This window comes from Salvelinus sp. IW2-2015, unplaced genomic scaffold, assembly GCF_002910315.2.
Source record: "Salvelinus sp. IW2-2015 unplaced genomic scaffold, ASM291031v2 Un_scaffold3799, whole genome shotgun sequence".
Taxonomy (NCBI): domain Eukaryota; kingdom Metazoa; phylum Chordata; class Actinopteri; order Salmoniformes; family Salmonidae; genus Salvelinus; species Salvelinus sp. IW2-2015.
Window position 1 is genome coordinate 37,126 of NW_019945073.1, and position 25,088 is coordinate 62,213.

The following is a 25,088-nucleotide window of genomic DNA, read 5'->3' on the forward strand; positions in this document are numbered from 1 at the left end:
ACATGTGGGTAGAGTTATTAAAGTGACTATGCATAGATGATAACGACAGAGAGTAGCAGCGGCATAAAAGAGGGGGAGAGGGGGCAATGCAAATGTCTAGAAGCTGTTTAGAAGTTCTTGGACCTAGACTTGGCGCTCCGGTACCACTTGCCGTGCTTAGCAGAGAGAACAGTCTATGACTAGGGTGGCTGCAGTCTTTGACATATACCTGACACCGCCTGGTATAGAGGTCCTGGATGGCAGGAAGCTTGGCCCCAGTGATGTACTGGGCATTCGCACAGTGCCTTGCGGTCGGAAGCCGAGCAGTTGCCCTACCAGGCAGTGATGCAACCAGTCAGGATGCTCTCAATGGCGCAGCTGTGAGAACCTTGTTAGGATCTGAGGACCTATGCCAAATCTTTTGGGGGAATAGGCGTTGTCGTGCCTCTTCACGACTGCTTGGTGTGCTTGGACAATGTTAGTTTGTTGGTGATGTGGACACCAAGAAACTAGAGCTTCTCACCTGCTCCACTGCAGCCCTTTGATGAGAAATAGGGCGTGCTTGGTCCTCTTTTTCCTGTAGCCACAATCATCTCCTTTGTCTTTCGTCCTCCCTCTCCATCTCATTTTTCTCCACTCATTTTCTCTCCTCATTCAGTCTCTCTCCTCAGTTTTAACACCCCCACTTTGCTATATGTTAGCTCTCCTGGATAATTAGCTACTGAAAAACAACAGGTTTGTGTCAATGCATTGGTGTTTGGCTGTATGTGTTTTTGATTGTCAATATAGTTTAATTCCAAAGCCATAGTGTCTGCCTCGACAACAACAGAACATATTTCCAAAGCCATAGTGTCTGCCTCGACAACAACAGAACACTGAGGACAAAGAACATCATTAATAGGTTCTAAAGGGGTGGAGGGACCAGAGCAATGTCCCATGGTATCACATTCCACAGCTCCTCTTTCATTCAGGTGAGCATTGAATGCTTATAAAATACTTCAAATGTTGCATTCCCAGCCACACATTATAACTAAGCGACACAAGGGTGGGATGGGCGGTACATAAATCCAACACCTGCTTGTTATTATTATTTAAAAGAACCACCTATTTTGTTCATCACATCACACAATGGAGATGAAACACCATGCAGATTACTCTACGGCTGCGTTTAGACAGGAGCCCAATTCTGATATTTTTTTCACTAATTGGTCGTTTGACCAATCAGATCAGCTCTGAAAAAGATCAAAGACCAACTAGTGGGAAAAAAAGATCAGAATTGGGCTGCCTGTGCGACGCCTGTGTAACACGAATCAATTTGGACAATTTCGTTGCAGCAAGTTGCAAGCTGTGACATCTCAAGCGACCTTGCTGATACACAAAGGCAAAGCAATTCAAATGGAACATGCAATCTTTTCATACATCACATCATTTTTCATAAATTATTTGTTTATCCAAATGTTTGGTAATTATAACAGCATTGATATAGGCAAAATTCTGTCTGTAAAAATTTAGCTAGCTAGCTAGCCAAAATGTTGCCTATTTACCAACCATGTTTTAACAACAGCTAGCTAGCTAACCAAGATAGCGGCGAGCTAAGCTCTAGGTCTGAGTTCACTTATAAAATTACATTTATTAGGCCTCCCGAGTGGCTCAGCGGTCTAAGGCACTGCATCGAGGTGCTTGAGGCGTCACTACAGACCCAGGTTCGATCCAAGGCTGTATCACAGCCGGCCGTGATCAGGAGACCCATGAGGCGGCACACAATTGGACTAGGGCGTGCCTGGTTAGGGGAGGGTTTGGCCGGCCCGGATGTCTTTGTCCCATTGCGGCTCTCCTTACGTCGACTCTTTTTGTACGGGGCTGCCGGCGCGGCTGTGATACAGCCTCGGATCGACACTGCTGCCGAAGGTGCTGTGTAGTGAGCGCGCTCAGAGCAGCCTCGATGCAGTTGCCTTAGACCGCATGCCCCACTTCGGGAGGCCTAATAAATGTTGTCGATTGATCCAGTGAACTCACCGACCTAGAGCTATAAGCTCGCCGCCTATCTTGGTTAGCTAGCTAGCTGATTGCTTAAAAAACATGGTTTGGTAAATAGGCAACATTTTGGCGTACTAGCTAAGCTAAATTATACAGACAGAATTTTGCCTATATGAATGCTGTTATTAATACCAAAACATTTGGATAAACAAATAATTTATGAAAAATTGATGTGATGTATGAAGAGAGATTCAAACAGTGTTTTCTCCGACATGGTTCCAATTTGAATTGCTTTGGCCTTTGTGTATCAGCATATGGTCGCTTGATATGTCAAAGCCTTGCAGACTTGCTAGCCTGACTAATCACAACATTGTCCGAAATTGATTCCGTGTTACACAGGCGTCGCACAAGGCAGCCCAATCTGATCTTTTTTTCCCACTATGGTCTTGATCTTGTGTCAGAGCTGATCTGATAATTGGTCAACAAGCTTGGTAAACGGAGCCAAATTAGAAAAGCCAAAAATATCAGGAAGATGCTGAGGGCTTAGCCTATGTCCGTGTCTTAATACGCAGCCTTTGTTTTTTCGTAAGAATTTTTCCTGGCCCCATGGTGTTCAATCTCCATTGTGTGATGTGATGAACAAAAATAGGTGGTTCTTTAAATAATAATAACAAGCAGGTGTTGGATTTTAGATGTACCGCCCACCCAGCGCCTCTGTGCTCGATTATCTTCTTATAATCTCGAAACGCTTGTGTGCTGATGGAATGCAAACCCATGTCGATACTATTTTCATCGCATTCAATATGCTCACCTGAATGAAGAGAGAGGAGCGGTGATATCGTCGATACCATGGACATGCTCCCTGGTCCCTCACCCTTTACTTTAGAAACCCAATTAATGTATGTTGTCTTTGTCCATCAAAACGCTGTTCTGTTGGTGTCGAGAGACAGAAGATCACTATGGCTTGGAAATGATGGTCTGTTGTATGTCGGGAGGCAAACAACGTAAATGCGCAATGGAATAATAAGACTAATTAGAACAAATCAAAAATCACAGTACAGCCAAAAAACTAAACCAATTGCATATTGACACAAACCTTGATGAGTTTTTACAGTAAAGCTAATATTATCCAGGAGCGAACATAAACATTAGCAAAGTGGGTGGTGTTAAAAGAACGTGAGGAGAGAGACTGAAAATCGAAATAGAGAAAAATGAGTGGGAATGAGATGGAGAAGGTGAGAGGACGAAAGACAAAGGAGAATATTGTGACTACCAGGGAAAAATGAGGAGCACAAGTCGACGACGCCTAATGTTCTCAATAGTTCTAACAGTGGACTGCAGTGAGCATAGCATGGTGGAGAGTCTTTCCTGTATTTTATCTTCTGGACTGTTGGACCAATTGCATTCACCAACAAACTCCAAGTCATTTGCTCTAAGCACACCAATAGCTCATTATCTGCTGCAATGAGGCTACAACAACGCCTGCATTCCCCATCAAAAGAATTTGCGGAACATAGGTCCTCTAGCAAATCCTACACCAAAAAGGATTCTACTATGCTTGCGCCCAATGTGGAAGCACCTAACCTGACTGGGTTTGCATCACTGTCCTGGTGAGTATGGCAACTGCTCGGCTTCCGACCGAATGGCCCAGTACATCACTGCGCCAAGCTTCCTGCCGATCCGAGAAGACCCTATGCATACCAGGCGGTGTCAGATATTGCTCAAAGACTCCAGCCAAACCCTAGTCATGAACTGTCTCTCTCTACTGCCACGGGCCAAGTGTACCAGGCAAGAACTGCCAAAAGCTTTGAGAGTTCCCAAAGAAAAGCTTCGTAATTGACAGCCTCTTAGACTATTTATGCATTGTCCCACCGCTCCCCATCTGCATTCTATCTGTGTCTGCCCTTTGCTACTTCAAGTCTTCGTGTTGAAAGTAACACATTCTAATACCATAGATCACTTTTAATAACTACTACCCATGTACTCATACTTTTACCTCAACTAACTACTCGGTTATATAGTCTCTATTGTTATTTCAAAGCTGCTCTTTAATGTCTTGTTACATTTATTTTCTTATTCTTATTCAGTATTTTTTTGACTTTATTGCATTTGTTGGTTATAGGGCTTGAAAAGTCAGTAGTTTCGTTCACTGGTTGAAGGCTCTACAACTATACCTGTTGTATTTTGGCACATGTGACTAATGAGAAGAGAGAGAGAGGGTTTGGGTGTCTCTAGCTGAATGATTTTTAACCCCCTAAGTCGCTGTGCCTCGCCCCTGCTGAAGATCATATTAGCATAAACACAAACATTTAAGTAATCTAAGCAGTTTAAGCTAGACATGCTTGTTTTTTTTTGGCATTGGATGCGTCTCAATCCACACATCTGCTTAAGTAACACTTCTGCATCTGACTGTGAAAGGTGACAGTAACTAAGCGGTGCTTGTCAGCGCGAAAATTGGAAAAGATTGAAGAACCTCACACGTGAACATTGTCGGTTGTTTTGCTCTAGACTGATCCACAGCACACAAGGACTCATCTGGATAGTCGGCTACAGCACACAAGCACTGCCAAATCAGTCAATGCGATGTTGCCTGAAATAGTTGAAAGCTACACAACTAATATGACCATCTATGAGTATCGCTAAAGGGGTAGACGACTAGACGATCGCAGCCATACATAAGTATAGTTTTCTCAGTCAAATGCACCGGCTGTTTTCCCTTCCTGAGACACCTACTTATTCACACAGAGGATATTCTTTTTATATTTACTATTTTGACATAAGCATTGTTTAAGTAATATAGTGAAAGACATCGAAAACTATGAAGAATAACACTACTTTCCAAATACTGAATCAATGTAGACACCCCAAAAAATGCTTAACAACGCAGCTCGTGCCTTGCTTAATTGTCAGGAATTGTTTCCTTTCCTTATTCATGTTTGACGCAATCAGTATGTCTTGTGGACAAGGTTAGGGGTGGATTACAGAAGATAGTCCTATTTGGTAAAATACCAGGTCCATATGTATGCAATAAGAGACAAGCTCAAAGATAACAACTAAGAGAAATGACATTCCATCAGTTACTTTAAGACAAGAGGTTCATAGATCATCAGGAACCTTTTAAGCAACTTTGACTATAAGTTTCTAGGTGCAGTCGCAAACAACACCATCAGGACACTATGATGAAACACTGGACTTCTCATAGATGCGCCTACAGGTAAGGGAGACGCGAGTTACCTTGGTCTGCAGAGGATGACATTCAGTCTCACCTCCTCTGTTAAAACTTAGAGTACCAGGCCTTCTGTTAATTCAGTGAACGCTTGAACAGCCACGTGAACCAGAATCGTCAAGCATCCGACAGTCACAAAGGCACAAATACCACATAAAAGAGAGAAGAGACTTGCTTTGGCCAAGCAGAAAACCACACGACAACTGGATCCAGTTAGACGTCGGTAGATTTGGTCGAGTACGCAGAATCCTTTAGATTTTTTGGTTAACAACCACCGTCTGCCTTTGTGAGAAGCAGAGAACGGTGAGAAAACGGATATCTTCCAAGCAATTGCTGTTGCTACGGTGAAAGCACAAGCATGAGGTGCCAGGATGATAATTGTGTGGTGTGGGTTGCTTTGTGCGTGACACATGTCAGTAGACATTTAATTTACGAAGTTCAAGCACCACTTACACCAAAGCTATGTGATCTGACACGATCACCACCAATAGTTTTGGCGGCGATTATCCACCTATCCCATATATGTTTGCTATCAATGTGACAGGACCATAACATTCTATCCAATCAACCAATCAAAGCTCTGCTGTACGGGCTATTTGACCAAAGAAAGGAGAGTGATGGCGTCTGGCCATCAATGACTGGCCACATGGTCATAGAACAGATATTGTAACCCGATGTGGGTATGTAGCTGGAAACGCGAGCAGAATAAGGAAAAGCAGCCAACAAGTGCTGAGCATTATGGAAACTCCTTCAAGACTAGTTGGAAATGACATATCCAGGATGAGAGCTTTGACGAGAAATGCCAAGAGTGGTGCAAGAGCCTAGTCATCAAGGCAAAGTGGTGGCTAGCTTTGAAGAATCGACAAATATATTCTTTTGATTATGTAATTACACTTTCTTTAGTCGTGACATAGATTATTCTATTAGGTGTTATTTCATGAGTTTTTGATGTTCTTCACATTTATATCATACAATGCTAGAAAGAATAGTTATAAACATAAGAAAAACCCTTCAATGAGTAGTGCAAAATTGTGATGATTTCCACCCACCTGCGATGACCTATTCATGCTATCTTGAACATACAGACTTTATATGATTACATAGGAAGACATTTATATAGTTGCAGTAACCTCACAATGTGGCCAATGAGCGTTTGACTGTACTGTACATTCAGTTTGTTTGCTCTAGGACGCCCACATGCCCCCACAAGACCCAAAAAGGAGATTATGGAAGTACAGTATATATGGAGACGGTTTAGTGACAAACAATTTCTCTGATCTTTCTTATGTCTGTCAGATATAAGACAGACACTTCGGACAAACTTTGGTTTGATGAATTTATTTGAGGACATGTAGTTAATCTGTTTTCAATGCGTTTCTATGGGTCAATGCAGCAGTAGGGGGTGAGTGTATTTTAATGCAAATGTACAGTCGTGCAAAAGTTTTAGGAGAACTAACAATATATTAAATTTCTACAAAGTCTGCTGCCTTCAGTGTCTTAGATATTTTGTCAAAGTTTACTATGGAATCGAAAAATAATTACAAGCCATTCATTAGTGTCAAAGCTTTTATGAACATTACATATAGAAGTTGAGATGCAAAGAGTCAATATTTCAGGTGTTGACCCTTCTTTTTTCAAAACCTCTGCAATCCGCCCTGGCATGCTGTCAATAACTTCTGGGCCACATCCTGACTGATGTCAGCCCATCTTTGCCTAATCAATGCTTGAAGTTTGTCAGAATTGTGTGGTTTTTGTGTTGTCTACCCGCCCGCGTTGAGATTGACCACAGTCTTCCCAATGGGATTAATCTGGGAGTTTCCTGGCCATGTACCCAAAATATCGATGTTTTGTTCCCTGAGCCACTTATGTATTCATCTTTTGCCTCTATGCAAGGTGCGTCCCCATCATGCTAAGGAGAGAAAGCATCTGTCATCATCTCAGAACTGTTCGGATGGTTGGAGAAGTTGCTCTCGGATGGATGTGTTCGTACATTTTTATTTCATGCTGTGTTCTTAGGCAAATATTTGTGAGTGAGCCCCACTCCCTGGCTGAGAAGCAACCCAGACATGAATGGTCTCAGGATGCTTTACTGTTGGCATGACGCAGAGACTGATGGAGTAGTGCTCTACCCTTGGTCTTCTCCGGACAAACTCTTTTTTCCGAGAGGCGCGCCAAAACAATCTGAAAGGGGATTCATCGGAGAAAATGACTTTACCCCAGTCCTCAGCAGTCCAATCCCTGTACCTTTTGCAGAAATAAGTCTGTCCCTGATGTTTTTCCTGGCTTCTTTGCTGCCCTTCTTGACACCAGCGCATCCTCCAAAAGTATTTCCCCACTGTGCGTACAAGATATCACTCATCACACCTGCTGCCATTCCTGAGCAAGCTCTGTACTGGTGGTGCACCGATCTCCGCAGCTGAGATCAACTTTTAGGAGAGATGTCCTGGCGTCTGCCACTCGACCCTGGGCGCCCTGAAGCCTTCTTCACACACAATTGAACCGCTTTTCTTGAAGTTTCTTGATGATCCCGATAAATTGTTGATTTAGGTGCAATCTTACTGGCACAATATCCTTGTCTGTGAAGCCCTTGCAAGCAATGATGACGGGCACCTGTTTCCTTGCAAGGTAACCATGGTTGACAGAGGAAGACAATGATTCCAAGCACCACCCCCTTTTGAAGCTTCCAGTCTGGTTATTCGAACTCAATCAGCATGACAGAGGTGATCTCCAACCTCTGTCCCCTGTCAACACTCACACCTGTGTTAACGAAGAGATCACTGACATGATGTCAGCTGGTCCTTTTGTGCAGAGCTGAAATGCAGTGGAATTTTGGCGGGGATTCAGTTAATTTGCATGGCAAAGAGGGACTTTGCAATTATTGCGAATCTCTCTGATCACTCTCATAAAATCATCTGAGTATATGCAAGAATGCCATCTAACATAAAACATGAGGCAGCAGAACTGTATGAAATTAAATTTGTTCATTCTTCAAAACTTTTGCCACGACTCTATGCACATTTGTATATAATTATAGTTGATAAAGGTTTTAAAATAATTTGATGTTAAGATGCTTGAACATATTTGTGTTAAGTTGGTCTTGTAGCTTGATTGGCCAAGGAGCAGGACCATTTTTAACATCTACCGCCGTATTCCTATGCTACTCATATCTCAAACTAATGTTAAGTTATGCAAATGTTTTAGGTTACAGTGAAAAAATAGTATAAAAAAATCTTTTGACAAGCAATCTAAGTATAGTGTAGAATTAGAATGCTGTGATGCGAAGTAGTTAAGTCAGAAAACAAGTCGTGCAGCACACAAGTTAGATGAATTCGCTATGAGGATGCGTAGATCAAATGCCCAAACAGACCAGAACTAACAAGAAAATGAAGTCCACTCTTTTGGATGAAGGTGGATTGAAAATACATCTGGTTATTCTACATTTAGGACAAAAACTTTCACCCGCGTCAGGGTTTTCATCAAGTGTCAATGTACATAGCCTTAGATTCAAGAGAAAAAAACGCCCTGACCTACAGTGCTGGAGTATAATGCAAAAACCTATAAATAGAGTTTATAGATAAGTAGTTGGAGGTCAACTCCAGTCAAATGTATAGCATGTCTCTATACGTGTCCCACTTCTTTGTAATGAGCTCTAACTGAACCAGCACTGACTTAGGCATTTGTTGGAAAGGGGCCCTTTACTACATACAACAGCAGGGTATATGTAAATACAACTAAAAGGAGAGGCCGAGTCTTTGAGGCTTCAGCCCTCCCTTGGATAAGAATAACTCTTCTCTTTCGTTGTCACCCAAATGTCTATCCCTGAGCTTCAACCATTTAAAAGGACAGCAAAGCTCAAATGGGAATACAATGTCAGATATGTTGTTTATTTATACAACAGAYTGCRTTATCACTGTGCTTCATCTAATAACAGAACCGAATKACCTGGATTACAGTTGAGATTACATTAAAAAGTAAATGGTGCAAGTGATCAATTCTGTTGGAGATTCTGGTCAGATTATTACAGGAATTGTGATGATTTCCACCCGACCTGCGATGACCTATTCATGCTATCTTGAACATACAGACTTTATATGATTACATAGGAAGACATTTATATAGTTGCAGTAACCTCACAATGTGGCCATGGATGTGTTACTAATTTTAAGGTTGATTGTTACATTAGTTTGTAACTCAAGGCCATTTACTGTATTACAAAAGTAATATTGAATTGTGTTTGGTTGACAAGGCATCAAAATATGAACATTTAAAGAAGATGTATCTGCTGCATGGATAGTTCCATCTGAGCCACTGGCTTAATCGCATTCTTTAACTTTTATTTTTGACTGAGTTGAAGACGTGAATCCAACATATAATTTGTGAACTTGTTGACAAGTTAATAGGATAGTTATTGTATTTCAAAAGTGATATTGACTCGTGTTTGGTTGTCAACAAAACCAAATATCAACATTGGAAGGAGATGCATCTTCTGTTTGGATAGTTCCATCTGTGCCTGTAACRACTATACTCYTCTTCTGACRAGGAGTAAGAGATATCGGACCAATTTGCAGCGTGGTAAGTGTCCAATTTAATATGTAAAACTGAACACTACAAAAATACAAAATAACAAAGTGAAAGAACAAACAAAAATCRAARCAGTCCCGTRTGGTGCAAACACAGACACAGGAAACAACCACCCACAAAACACAATAGACAACAGGCTACCTAAATATGGCTCCCAATCAGAGACAATGACTAACACCTGCCTCTGATTGAGAACCATACTAGGCCAAACACATAGAAATAGAACAACAGAACAAAACATAGAAAAACCAACATAGAATGCCCACCCCATCCCCTGACCAAACTAAAATAAAGACATAAAAAAGGAACTAAGGTCAGAACGTGACAGTACCCACCCCAAAGGTGCGGACTCCGGCCGCAAAACCTGAACCTATAGCGGAGGGTCTGGGTGGGCATGTACCGCGGTGGCGGCTCTGGAGCGGGACGAGGACCCCACTCCACCATAGTCTCGGCCCACTTCTGTGATACCTTAGGAGCGGCGACCCTCGTCACCGACCCTGGATTTGAGACCCTAGTAAAGGGCACGACTGGACTGAGGGACGCCTCTGGACTGAGGGGCAGCTCCGGACAGGAGGGAGACTCCGGCAGATCCGGACTGACGGGCGGCTCAGGCACATTAACGGGTGGCTCAGGACAGCGCGCTCAGGCGGCTACAGGACATGACGGGACGGCTCTCAGTGCACGGCGCTGACGGGCGGCTCCAGAAGCGGCTCAGAGCAGCACAGGGGACGCTCAGAAGGACAGACGGGGTCAGGCGCTCAGGACAGACGGGCGGCTCAGGGCGGCTCAGGACAGACGGGGGGCTCAGGGGCTCAGGGCACAGACGGGCGGCTCAGGACAAACGGGCGGGCTCAGGCACCCGAGGGGGCTCTGGAGGGTCCGGACTGGAGGGAGGCTCTGGAGCGTCCGACTGGAGGGACACACAGGAGACTTGGTTCTTAGAACAGCAGACAGTACTCACCAAGCTGGAGAGATCTACTGGAGGCCTGGTCCATGGAGGAGGCACAGGATAGACCGGTCCGTGGAGGCGCACTGGAGGTCTCGAACTAAGCGCCTGAACAACCCGTCCTGGCTGGATGTTGATTTTAGCCGGCGACGGCAGAGCACAGGACGCACTGGGCTGTGCAGACCCACGGGCGACACAGTGCTTAGGGCTGGTGCCATATAACACGGACCAGGAGACGCACTGGAGACCAGATGAGCTGCAGGCTTCATCGCACCTGGCTCGATGCCCACTCTAGCCCGGCCGATACGAGGAGCTGCAATGTAGCGCACCGGGCTATGCCTGCGCCTGGGGACACGTGCGCCTCACGGCATAACACGGTGCCTGCCCGGACCACCTCTCTCCACGGAAAGCACGGGAAGTTGGCTCAGGTCTCCTACCTGACTTAGCCACACTCCCCGTGTGCCCCCCCAATACATTCTTGGCTGCCTCTCGTCCCAGCCGCGCTGCCTCCTCATACCAACGCCGCTAGCTTTCGCTGCCTCCAGCTCTGCCTTGGGGCGGCGATATTCCCCAGCCTGTGCCCAGGGTCCCTTTCCTTCCAGAATCTCCTCCCATGTCCATGAGTCCAGAACTGCCTGCCCGATACCACGCTGCTTGGTCTTTTTTGGTGGGTGGTTCTGTAACGACTTTCCTCTCTTCTGACGAGGAGTAAGAGATATCGGACCAATTTGCGGTCTGCACAACGCATCACCGGGGGTAAACTACTGCCCTCCAGGACACCTATAGCACCCGATGTCACAGGAAGGCCAAAAAGATCATCAAGGACAACAACCACCCGAGCCACTGCCTGTTCACCACGCTATCATCCAGAAGGCGAGGTCAGTACAGGTGCATCAAATTGGGACCGAGAGACTGAAAAACAGCTTCTATCTCAAGGCCACTGTTAAACAGCCATCACTAACATAGAGAGGCTGCTGCCACATACAGACCCAAATCACTGGCCACATTAATAAATGGATTTAATAAAAGGTATCACTAGTCACTTTAAATAATGCCACTTTAATAATGTTTACATATGCTACAATTACTCATCTCATATATACTGTATTTCATATCATCTTTTGCAACTTGCCTAGCTGCACGGCCATCACTCATCCATTTATATATATATATGTACATATTCTTATTCCATCCCTTTACATTTGTGTGTATAAGGTAATTGTTGTGAATTTGTTAGATTACTTGTTAGATATTATGCTCTGTCGGAACTAGAAGCACAAGCATTTCGCTACACTCGCATTAACATCTGCTAACCATGTGTATGTGACAAACAAAATTGGATTTGATTTGAGTGGGTAGAATGTGTTTGCTGGTTGAACAAAAAACATGAAATATGCAGTGAGGAAAAATTGTGTTTTTTAAATTATATGTTCTGTGTATGTTTAGCTAGTAAGTTGATGATTTTTTGAATCCCTGGGCACATTGACAGGACATTTTTTTTGCAAAAGCATAATTTAAATTTAATGCATTAAACATCGAAGTGCTGGTAAACAGAGGGCAGAGAATATTCCATGTGCAAATCCAATACCCACTCTGATGCACTAATCATAAATTAAATGGGTGTTTTGTTCTGTGAACTAATCTATTCCTAGAAAATTGACTAACAATATGTGAGTATATTAATTAATAATTACAATTCTGTCGCAGTAAGGACCATTTTGTGCCACTGCAAATAATTTCATGAAGAATAAACTAAGCAGATAATTCATTAATTGTCAAATCTAGACATCAAGCCATTCAAATATTACATTAATTGTCTTCTTGATTGATGCCCCAAACACTCAACGAATACAGTGCCTTCAGAAAGTATTCATACCCCTTGACTTATCCACATTTTGTTGTTTACAGCCTGAGTTAAAAAAGGATTAAATATATTTTTCCTCACCCGTCTACACACAGTACCCCATAATTACAAATGAAAAAACATGTTTTAGAAATTTAGCAAATTTATTGAAAATAAAATACAGAAATAACTAATTCACATAAGTATTCACACCTCTTTGCTATGACACTCCAAACGTAGCTTCCTTTGAACATCCTTGAGATGTCACTACAACTTGATTGGAGTCCCCCTGTGCCACCAATTGTTTGGACTTGATTTAGTGCATGTCAGAGCAGAAACTATACCATGAAGTCCAAGGAACTGTCCGTAGATCACAGAGAGAGAATTGTGATGAGGCATACAGTAAGCTCCAAAAGTATTGGGACAGTGACAAAATGTTGTTGTTTAGGCTCTGTACTCTAGCACTTTGGATTTTAAATGATATAATGTCTATGAGGTCAACCCCCACAAGACTTTCTAACCTCTCAACATTTCAATTACAACCTGGAGGTTGGCATTTTTGGGAGGCTATGATATTTGTGCTAACCTCCCAGGTTTTAATTGAAATGTTTAGAGGTTAGAATGTCTTGGGGGTTTGACCTCAGTCATTGTATAATTTTAAATCCAAAGTGCTGGAGTAGAGAGTCAAAACAACACGTGTCACTGTTCCAATACTTTTGGAGCTCACGGTATATCTGGGGAAGGGTATAAATATTTTCTAGATTGTTGAAGTTTCCAAGAGCACAGTGGTCTCCATCTTTGGGAAATTGAAAAAAATATGGAACTACCCAGACTCTGCATAGAGCTGGCCGTCCAACCAAACTGAGCAACCGGGCAAGAAGAACTTGGTCAGGGAGGTGACCAAAAACCCAATAAACACTCTGACAGAACTACAGAGTTCATTGGCTGAGATGGGAGAGCCTGCCAGACGGACAATAGTCTCTACAGCACTTGATCAATCTGGGCTTTATGTAGAGTAGACGACGGAAGCCACCTGAGAAAAAGGCACATGAAAGCACGTCTGGAGTTTCCTAAAAGGCACTTGAAAGTTCAGATAAGGTAAAAGATTCTGTGGTCTGATGGGACAAAAGGTAACTATTTGGCCTGAATGCAAAGCGATATATCTGGATAAAACCAGGACAGCTTATCACCCTTCTAACACCATCCCTTCCGTGAATCATGGTGGTGGTAGCATCATGCTATGGGATGCTTTTCAGCAGCCGGAACTGGGAGACTGGTAATGATAGAGGGAACAATGAATGAGCCAAATACAGGAACATCCTTGGTAAGATGCTACTTCAGAGTGCAAACGACCTTAGACTGGTGCAAATATTTACATTCCAACAGGACAATGACCGCAAGCATTCAGCCAAACAACGCTGGAATAGTTTCAGATCAAGAATGTGAAAGTCCTTGAGTGGCTCAGCCAAAGCCCAGACTTGAATCCCATTGAAAATCTGTGGAAAGACCTGAAGACTGCTGTTCACCGCCGCTCCCCATGTAACTTAAGAGTTTGAGAAAATCCCCAAATCCAGTTGTGCAAAGCTGATCCAGACATCCCAAGATGACTCAAACTATCCAGACATCCCAGACGACTCAAAGCTGATCCAGACATCCCCAAGACGACTCAAAGCTGATCCAGACATCCCAAGACGACTCAAACTGATCCAGACATCCCCAAGATGACTCAAAGCTGATCCAGACATCCCAAGATGACTCAAACTGATCCAGACATACCCTAGACGGACTCAAAGCTGATCAGACATACCCTAGACGACTCAAAGCTGATCCAGACATCCCAAGATGACTCAAAGCTGATCCAGACATACCCAGACGACTCAAAGCTGATCCAGACATACCCAAGAGACTCAAAGTGATCCAGACACATACCCAAGACGACTCATAAGCTGATCCAGACATACCCTAGACGACTCAAGCTGATCCAGACACATACCAAGACGACTCAAAATGATCCAGACACATACCCCAAGACGACTCAAAGCTGATCCAGACATACCCTAAGACGACTCAAAGCTGATCCAGACACATTCCAAGACGACTCCTAGCTGATCCAGACACATCCCCAAGACGACTCCTAGCTGATCCAGACACATCCTCAAGACGACTCAAAACTGATCCAGACATCCCCAAGACGACTCAAAGCTTATGCAGACATCCCCAGACGACTCAAAGCTGATCCAGACATACTTTAGACGACTCAAAGCTAATCCAGACATACCCAAGACGACTCAAAGCTGATCCAGACATACCCAAGACGACTCAAAGCTGATCCAGACATCCCCCAGACGACTCAAAGCTGATCTAGACATACCCAAGACGACTCAAAGCTGTAATCGCTGCCAAACATGCTTCTACAAAGTATTGACTAAGGGGTGTGAATACTTACGCAAATTAAATATTTATGTAATAACAAAAATTTATAAAAACATGTTTTCGCATTGTCAATATGGGGCATTGTGTGTAGATGGGTGAGCATTTATAYATTTTTTTATCCATTTAAAAATGTGGAATACTTTGTGAAGGCACTGTAACACTTAACATTCAACCCGTAATCGCAGAGAAGATGGCAAATCAAACACATCTAACCAAGTGACACATCCAACCACCAACCACGTGACACATCCAACCATGTGACATACCATGTGACAAGACCATGGAGAATAAGAGATCTCCTCCCAGCTGCCCACTGCACTGAGGCTAGGAAACACTGTCACCACCGATAAATTCTCGATAATTGAGAAATTCCAATAAGCATTTTTCTATGGCTGGGCATGCTTTCCACCTGGCTACCCCTACCCTGGTCAACAGCCCTGCACCCCTCACTATAACTTGCCCAAGCCTCCCCAATTTCTCCTTCACCCAAATCCAGATAGCTGATGTTCTGAAAGAGCTGCAAAATCTGGACCCCTRCAAATCAGCAGGGCTAGACAATCTGGACCCTCTCTTCCTAARATTATCCTCTGAAATTGTTGCAACCCCTATTACTAGCTTGTTCATCCTCTCTTTTGTATTGTCTGAGATCCCCAAAGATTGGAAAGCTGCCACGGTCATCCCCCTCTTCAAAGGGGGTGACACTCTAGACCCAAACTGCTACAGACCTATATCTATCCTACCCTGCCTTTCTATGGTCTTCGAAAGCCAAAGCACTCAGAGGTTAGAATGAGGAGAAGAGGATTGGACAGCTCAAATAAAGCAAAGATAAACGACAGTCCATCATTACTTTTTAAAAACGTCTAAGAATATGCCCCTATTTTCTTTGGCCATAAAATGGACATACCCAAATCCACTAACACTGCCTGTAGCCTCAGGCCCTGAAGCCAGGGATATGAAATATTCTTGGTACATTGAAAGAAACACTCTTCGAACTTGTGGAATGTGAAAGGGAATGTAGGAGAATATAACAGAATAGATTGGTAAAAGATATCGCAAAGAAAAAAAACCAACCTTCTTTCGTGATTTTTTTTTACCATGTCTTTAAATTGCAAGAGAAAGGCCATAAAATGTATTTATCCAGCCCAACTATTTGACCAGAAGGAGAGCTGCATGGAGTCGCATCAGATGACCTGCACAATCACCCGACCTCAACCCAATTGAGATTAATTGGCAATGAGTTGGAATGCAGAGTGAAGGAAAAGCAGCCAACAAGTTCTCAGCATATTGTGGTAACTCCTTTCCAAGACTGTTGGAAAAAGCATTCCAGGTGAAGGCTGGTTGACGAGAATGTCAAGAGTGTGCAATAGCTGTCATCAAGGCCAAAAGGGTGGCTACTTTGAAGAATCTATCATCTAACAATATATCTTCATTTGTTTCAACACTCTTTTTGCACTTACTACCATGATCCATTTGTCTTTCATAGCTTTTAAAGTCTTCACTATTAATTTCTACAATGTAAGAACATAAGTACAAATAAAGAAAAAACCTGAATGAGTAAGGTTGTCCAAACTTTGACCTTGTACTGTATATAAACTCAGCCAAACATAGAAAACGTCCCTTTTTCAGACCCGGTCTGACCCCTGTCTGAACCTTAGACTCCTTTTTATGTTCTCTTTTTGGTTTGGTCAGGTGTGATTTGGGGTGCGAGCATTCTATGTTTTGTTTTCTATGATTTTCTGTTTCTATTGTTTGGGCCAGTTATCGTTCTCAATCAGGGACAGCTGTCTATCTTGTCTCTGATTGGAACCATACCTTAGTATCCTTTTTCCACCTTGTGATTTTTGGAAGTTTGACTTAGTTTAGATGGCCACATAGCCTTTGAGTTTTACGGTTTGGTTTTGTAGTGTTTATTGTTTTTGTCGGCGTCTTGTTTAATAAGGGAACATGTAACGCTCACCCACCTGCACCTTGCGTCCTCCATCTTTTCAACAGGCCCTGACACTGTCTTTCAAAGATATTTCGTAAAGATCCAAATAACTTCACAGAATCTTCATTTGTAAAGGGTTTTAAACACTGGTTTCCCTTGCTTGTTCAATGAAACCATAAAACAATTAATTGAACATGCACCTGTGGAACGCGTCATAAGTCACTAACAGCCTTACAGACGTAGGCAATTAGGTCACCAGTTATGGAAACTTAGACACTAAAGAGGGCCATTCTAACTGACTCCTAAAAAACACCCAAAAGAAAGATGCCCAGTGTCCCTGCTGATCGCTGAACGTGCCTTAGGCCATGCTGCAAGGAGCATGAGGACTGCAATGTGGCCAGGCGAATAAATTGCAAGGTCTTACTGTGAGACGCGTAAAGACAGCGCTACAGAGAGACAGGACGGGCAGCTGATCGTCCTCACAGTGGCAGACCACGTGTAACAACACCGTGCCACAGGATCGGTACATCTGAACATCACACCTGCTTGACAGGGTACGGGATGCATGAGTATTAGAGTGTTAGAGTGTTAGTGTCAGTATTAGAGTGTTAGTGTTAGAGTGTCAGTGTTTAGCATGTGGACCGTCACTGTATAGAGTCGTTAGTTCATGTTTAGAGTTTTTAGATGCGTTAGAGTGTTATTGTCAGAGTGTCAGTGTTAGGAGTGTTAGTGCCATTAGGTTGTAATTCGTATAGTGTTTAGAGTGTCATGTAGAGTGTTAGTGCGTTAGAGTGTAATTTGCTTAATAAGTGTTAGCAGTTGTTAGTTCAGTGTTAGAGTGTTATAAGTGTTCAGTGTTAGAGTGTTAGCTGTTAGAGTGTTAGTTGTGTTAGAGTGTTAGTGGCGTTAGAGTGTTAATTTGTTATAGTGTTAGCAGTGTCAGTGTTAGAGTGTTAGTGCGTTAGATGTTATAGTGTAGTTTATAAGTCGTTCAGCTGTTAGAGTGTTAGTTGTTAGAGTGTTAGTGCCGTTAGAGTGTAATTCTTATAGTGTTAGAGTGTTAGTGTCAGTGTTAGAGTGTTGGAGTCACTGTTAGAGTGTTAGTGTCAGTGTTAGAAGTGTTAGTGCGTTAGAGTGTAATTGTATAGTGTTAGAGTATCCAGTGTTAGAGTGTTAAGAAGTGTTAGTGCGTAGAGTGTAATTGTATAGTTTAGAGTGTCAGATGTTAGAGTGGTTAGTGCGTTAAGAGTGTCAAATGTCTCATGAGTGTTGAGTGTAGTTCAGTGTTAGAGTGTTAGTGTTAGAGTGTTAGTGTGTTAGAGTGTTAGTGCGTTAGAGTGTAACCCTTGACTATGTGTTAAGAGTGTTAGTTCATGTTAGAGTGTTGATCACTGTTTCAGAGTGTTAGGTCAGTGTTAGCAGTGTTAGTGCGTTAGAGTGTAATTGGTATAGTGTTAGATCATCGTAGTGTTAGCAGTGTTAGTGCCTGTTAGAGTGTAATTGTTATAGTGTTAGAGTGTTAGTTCCCAGTGTTAGGAGTGTTATAGTGTTAGTTGTTAGAGTGTTAGTGTTAGAGTAGTTAGTGATGTTTAGAGTGTTATAGCGTAATATTCAGGGTTGGTTTGAAAGAGAGCAATTACATCAGCATCTCAAAGTCGTTCACATTGTGCTAGAGATACAGTATCGTTTTTGCATGGGCTACGGTGCAGGCAATGATAGGAGAATTATACAATGAGTTGCTACAAAACCTTCCTATATTGAGTTTACACCCCCTTTTGGCCTGCAGAACACCTCAATCGTCAGGGCATGATCTACAAGTGCCGAAACATTCCACAGGCGCACTGACCCATGTTTGACTCCAATCTTCCCACAGTTGTGTTTCAAGTTAGCTGGATGTCCTGTGGAAGGTGGCTGGACCCATTCTTGTTGCACACGGAAACTGATTGAGCCGTGCAAAAAAACCCAGCACCGTGCAGTTGCTTGACACACTCAAAGCTTCAGTTACAAGGTCCTGAGCTTTTGAGCGAGCTCGGAAACACTATGGTGTTGAGATGAACAGCATCCTCACAGATGGTATTCCTTTGTCCAGGTGTGAGAGTGGATTGCCAATTGAGATTGCAGTTTGTCAGTGGAATCTGTATGGGGCCTGGTATGCAAATTGGAAGTGGCATGCATCTGTTGGTCGGTATGCACATCGTATAAGCCTCAGCCTTGTGGTCAGCTAAGCGACCAACTAGATTATTAGGACAGCCTTGTGTTCAGCTGGACCCAACTAGATTATAGGAACAGCCTTGTGATCAGCGGACCACTAGAGTATAGGACAGCCTTGTGGTCAGCTTGGACCAACTAGAGTTTATAGACAACCTTGTGATCCAGCTGGACCAACAGATTATAGGACAACTTGTGGTTCAGCTGGGACCAACTTAGAGTTAATAGGACAGCCTTGTGGTCAGCTGGGACCCAACTAATTATAGGACAGCCTTGTGGTCAGCTGGCGACCCAACTAGAGTTATAGGACAGCCTTGGGTCGGCTGACCAAACTATAGTTATAGGACAACCTTGTGGTCAGCTGGGTACCCAACTAGAGTTATAGGACAGCCTTGTGGTCAGCTGGGCCAACTAGATTATTAGGACAGCCTTTTGTGGTCAGCTGGGACCAACTTAGAGTTATAGGAACAACCTTGTGGTCAGCTGGACAACTAGAGTATAGGACCAGCCTCACCTTGCAGCTGGGACCAACTAGAGTTATAGGACAGCCTGTGGTCAGCTGGGACCAACTAGAGTTATACGGACAGCCTTGTGTCAGCTGGCGACCAACTCAGAGTTATTAGGACACCTTGTGATCAGCTGGACCAACTAGAGTATAGACAAGCCTTGTGGATCAGCTGGACCAACTAGAGTTATAGGGACAGCCTTGTGTCAGCTGGACCAACTAGAGTTATAGGACAGCCTTTGGTCAGCTGGGCCAACTAGAGTTATAGGACAACCTTGTGATCAGCTGCGAACCAACTAGAGTGTATAGGACAGCCTTTTAATCAGCCGGGACCAACTAAGTTATAGACAGCTCTTGGTCAGCTGGGACCAACTAGATATAGGACATGCCTTGTGATCAGCCCGGGACCAACTAGATTATAGGACAGCCTGCTTGCGTCAGCTGGGACCAACTAAGTTATAGGACAGCCTTGTGGTCAGCTGGACCAACTATATTATAAGGACAGCCTTGTGGTCAGCTGGGACCAACTAGAGTTATTAGGACAGCCTGTGTCAAGCTGAGACCAACTAGAGTTATAGGACAAGCCTTGTGGTCAGCTGGGACCAAACTAGGTTAGTAGGACAGCCCTGTGCGTCAGCTGGGACCAACTAGAGTTATAGGACAGCCTCTTGGGTCACTGGGACAACTAGAGTTATTAGGCTACTCTCTCGTGGTCAGCAGGACCAAGTGTAGTCTTTGCTCAGAAGTAATTACGGCCAGTTGGCCCTGTTGACCACAAGACTGGCCTTATTGCCTCCAGTTGGTCCCAAGCTGACCAAGAAACTGGCTAAAACTCCAAAACCAGTTTGTATCTTCTCTTGCTTCTTATGTCGCTTTGGCAATAAGTGCTGGTGAGACTGCTAATATTACTTCCCTACGAGAGAAATAGGGAAGAAGGTAGGAAGGAGCGGAGACGGAAGGAGACAGTAAAAAAGTTGAAGAAAGAGGGCGGCAGATAGAGAGAGGAAGGGCCTGAAAGAAAGTGGGAAGGAAGGCAGAGAGGCATGCTGGAAAAACAAAGGGTGGGGGACCAAGAGGGAGTGGGCAAATAAAATAAACACTGATTTGTCCCACATACGCCGATACCAACAGGTGTAGACATTACCATGAAATGCTTACGTTACTAGATACGAGCTCTTTCCCAACAATGCTAAATATTCAGTCGGTGCGTGTTGAAGAGAGCCATACATCAGCATCTCAAGTCGTTCCACATTGTGCTAGAGATACAGTATCTGTTTTTTGCCATGGCTAACGTCTTAATCATCGCATCAGCCAATGTCCGGCGCTCCGCATCTGCAAGGAGGTGGAAGTGGGCGAGCCTACAGCCGGTGTTTGTCATGTACCAGGAGAATATCCTGTGAAAAATCGGTCTTCTCACGAAAAACGTCTGGTAGTTTCGAATGGTTGGCCTCCTAGAAAAGAAATGTCCACTCTATGGAAAGACGAGACACTCACAAACAGCATGGTGTTCTCCGTTTTCTGCAGCTCACCGGGACTCGTCTTAAGGTAGCCCGGTTACCTGGGAATTAAAAAAAATGGATAAATATGCTGTCATTGGGAGGTAATTTTAGTGCCAAAAAAAACGAGTTACATTCGGTAAATAAATAACATAATAATGTCCTGAAATCTTTCTTCTATTCTCTCGAGGATAAGAGACAGACACTTTAAAACAAACTTCCTTTTGAATGTATGTTTTGACTATCTGTTTTTCCATGAATTAATTCTGCTTATTCGATGGTGTTTCTATGGGCTCAATGCAATATCTTAGACTCTTTAGCATTAAACTGCTGTTTTACGTAGAAAAAATATAAAGTTAAAGAGAGAGCAGTTTTTTAATCATGTTGCCATATCTATGTTTGTGCTGTGTGCGTTGCCACTGGATTTTGTTGTTAGCGTTTTGTGCTTTTAAGTGAGCCGAAACAATTTAGGCCGGATCAGAAAAGCCTCTGTACAGTCATTTAATCCCACCTTGACAACACCACACGCACACCACACATACACACACAACACCACATACACACACTCCCATTTCCCACCTACACACTCCCATTGTAACGCGAATATCACTCTGAAATTGTCACTAATCTATTACCAATTATCAAGAGAAAGACATCTAATTTATTTGCATATGTTGTAAAGGGACTTCTTCTCCTCATTAATCAAACCAACCCACACCTTTCCTCTTCACCCTATTAACTGTCCAGAACAACTGATTGATGAACTGTGTGTAGTAATTAAGGAGGCAGGGCATTGTGTTGCTGCTGACAGCTGACAGGCCCCAATGGTGTTTACACACACACACCACACACAACACGACACCCACACACACACACACACACCAAACACACACACACACACACACACCCCCCTCAACACACACCACACACACCACACACACACAACCACAACACACCGACACAACACACACACACACACAACACACACCACACACACACACACACACAGTCTCTCGCAGTGACAAAGTGGTGGTTTACATACACTAGCGTTACAGGGGCTTGACAAACCAGTATGATTCTTTCTGGGTATTAGCCACCATGTGTCCCCACGGCACTAACAAGGGCTGGGTAATTATGACAGAGGGCGGCCTCGTTGTGTTGTGTGTGTGTGTGCACGTGTGTATGTGTGTGCGTGTTCTTGTGTAATTATAAAGAGAGAAAGCCTGGGATGGTAGTCTGTAATCTGTAACTCTTCAGCTCTACCATGGACATAATTCACCCCTGGCCCCATGAGATGTGTGTGTTGTGTTGGGTGATGTACTGCGATTGTGTTGAGAGTTTGAGGGGTGAAGGGATGGAGGGGGGATAAAGAGGCGAAGAGAGGGAAGGAGGAGGAGAATGGAGGAAGAGAGAGAGAAAACATGTTGGGCTGTGTCAGCTGTCATGAGAAGAAAACAACAGCGAGTTAATTACCAATCTACAAGGACTCAGAGAGAGGTCTGAAACGAGGCGCTAGAGAGAGAGATGGAGAGAGAGAGGGAGATGAACGAGAGACGAGAGAGGAGAGAAGAGAGAGGAGAGAGAGAGAGAACGAGAGAGAGAGACGGAAGAGAGAGATGGAGAGAGAGAGGGAGAGGAGAGAGGAGAGAGAGATGGAAGAGGGAGAGAGAAGAGAGAGAGAGAGAGATGGAGAGAGAGAGGAGAGAGAGATGGAGAGAGAGGAGAGAGAGATGGAGAGAGAGGGAGAGAGAGACAGCGATGGAGAACGCAGGTGAGGTGGAATTAAACTGAGGAATGCCATTCACTCCTCTACCCTCCCTGTCTACTCAGGTGGGGTCTTTGGGATTGACTGGGAGAGTGGAGTGTTCAGTTTAATAAGGAAATACACTTACAGAACGCCACTGTGTTCAGGCAAATATATTCATGTGGCGTGTCTCTAGAATGTTTTCAAGAGAGGAAGCCCCATCTCTGGACAGTTCCCATAAGCATCTATATCAAAACTAAGAACAAAGAAAGAAATCATATTCAGTTTCTAAATCTATGGGTTATGTCCTTCTGCTAGTTTTTAAGGCGCATAAACAGTATATCCAGTGTATTTACGTCTTTATAGTACTGAGGCCCTTTAACCCCAGGGGTTTCAGTATATAGAGATATAGAGTACACAACAGATCTGTATCGACCTGCCGAGAGCATCCTTCAATGAAAGTTGTGAGAAAAAACCTCTCCATAAAGTGTTTAAGCGTATTGTTGCTCCTTTTCCATGGTCTGTTAAATAAAGCGGAGGTAACTCTGTCACCGTGTCCTGGTCCTTGTCTATTTTTGCTTCAATTTGTTTTGGGACTAACAATATTATTTGTCTTATTTGACCAAAAGGAAAGACCCAGTTGTCAAACATAGTTGGAATGCAGAGTTAGTTAATTGCCATAGACGGCCACATTTAGTACGATGACACAACCTTGGTCGAGATCTAAAATAGATCGTGGCCATAGAGATATTAGCATTGATGATGTAAGTTGGTTTCTGATGTTTTAAATTAAAAACAGAGTGGGGGTATTTTAGTCTTGTAGAGGACTGTAGCTCAATGAGTCGCTGTTCTAAGGCTCAGGTTCACTGGACCTGGGCGATGTGCAGTGGATGAATTTTCATACGTCTGCGTTATGATTTAAAGTCACGCGGCCTCTCAGTGGCCCTCTGTCTGTGATGGGGTTTGTCTGTCCTCGTCATATGTGAGTGTAGACCTAGCGGTTAATGCATCGGGTCAGTTAACTGAAAGGTCCGCTGGTCAAATACACGAGCCGACAACTGGTGAAAAATCTGTCAATGTGCCCGGAGGTTGAACAAGGTACTTAACTCAATTTGCTTCCGGAATGCCTGTTACTAATATAAGGCTGACCCTGTAAAGCCAACACAATTAGACTGCACCAATCTAGTGTATGTGACAATGAACAACATAAAAGGGTTCCAGTTTGGGAGTGGGGGTTTGAAAGGTGAGAGCATCAGAGCGGTTTAGCCCCAACATCTGGTGTTAGCTTGGCCTCAGAGTGGAACTCTCTCACTCTGGCCACTCTGGCCCCTAGGCCTGATTGCTACTGTTGCCTTGGCAACCCTGTGCGTATAGCCCTGAGAAAGTAGTGCCTTTCAAGCCAGATCAGCTCACCTCCTCCTTGCTAGGTTGCGGATATATCACTCTGCCTCATGTCTCTGCCAGGTTGGAAAGGTATCACTCCACCTGCCTTTCCCTGCTGCCAAGGTTGGGGTAATCACTTCCTCCCTCATGGGCACTGGCCAGTTGGAAGGTACTCCCTCCGCCTCATGCCTCCTCCCTGCCAGGTTGGAAGCGTTATATGACTCCGCCTGCCTGCCAGGTTGGAAGGTATCGCCTCCGCTCATGGCCTCCTCCCTGCCCAGTTGTTGAAAGGTATGACTCCGCCTGCCCTGCCAGGTTGGAAGGTATCACTCCTCCTCATGCCTCTGGCCAGGTGGATCTGAGAGAGAGTGCCAAACCACGCCCCCACCAGACTGTTTGTCAAAATGTAGTTTACATCCCTGTTAGTGGCAGCATTTCTCCTTGCCAAGATTTAATCCTCCCGTCTGACCAGTGTGGCATATCAGAAGATGATTTAAAACAGCGATGAATATAACACAGGTGCACATTGTGCTGGGACAATTAAGAAGGCCACTCATATAATGTGCTCGACACAGCAAAATGCCACAGATTGCCTCAAGGTTGAGGACCCACCACTGCGACCTGTATGCTTCTCGTTGGCTGGCCCTCGCTTTATATCAGTCGCCAAACCCACTGGCTCCAGGTCATCTATAAGTCGTTGCTAGGTAAAGCCCCCCCTTATCTCAGCTCACTGTCACCATAGCAAGCACCCACCGCAGCACACGCTCCAGCAGGTATATTTCACTGTCATCCCCAAAGCCAATTCCTCCTTCGCCGGCCCTTTCCTTCCAGTTCTCTGCT

General features: G+C 44.0%; 1 protein-coding gene across 1 annotated transcript in view; it reads right to left on the reverse strand.

The window, feature by feature from the left end:
* LOC112076506 (A disintegrin and metalloproteinase with thrombospondin motifs 7-like) overlaps window positions 1-25,088 on the reverse strand; it is a 50,070-nt gene that overhangs the window by 12,177 nt on the left and 12,805 nt on the right. The window lies entirely within an intron of this gene.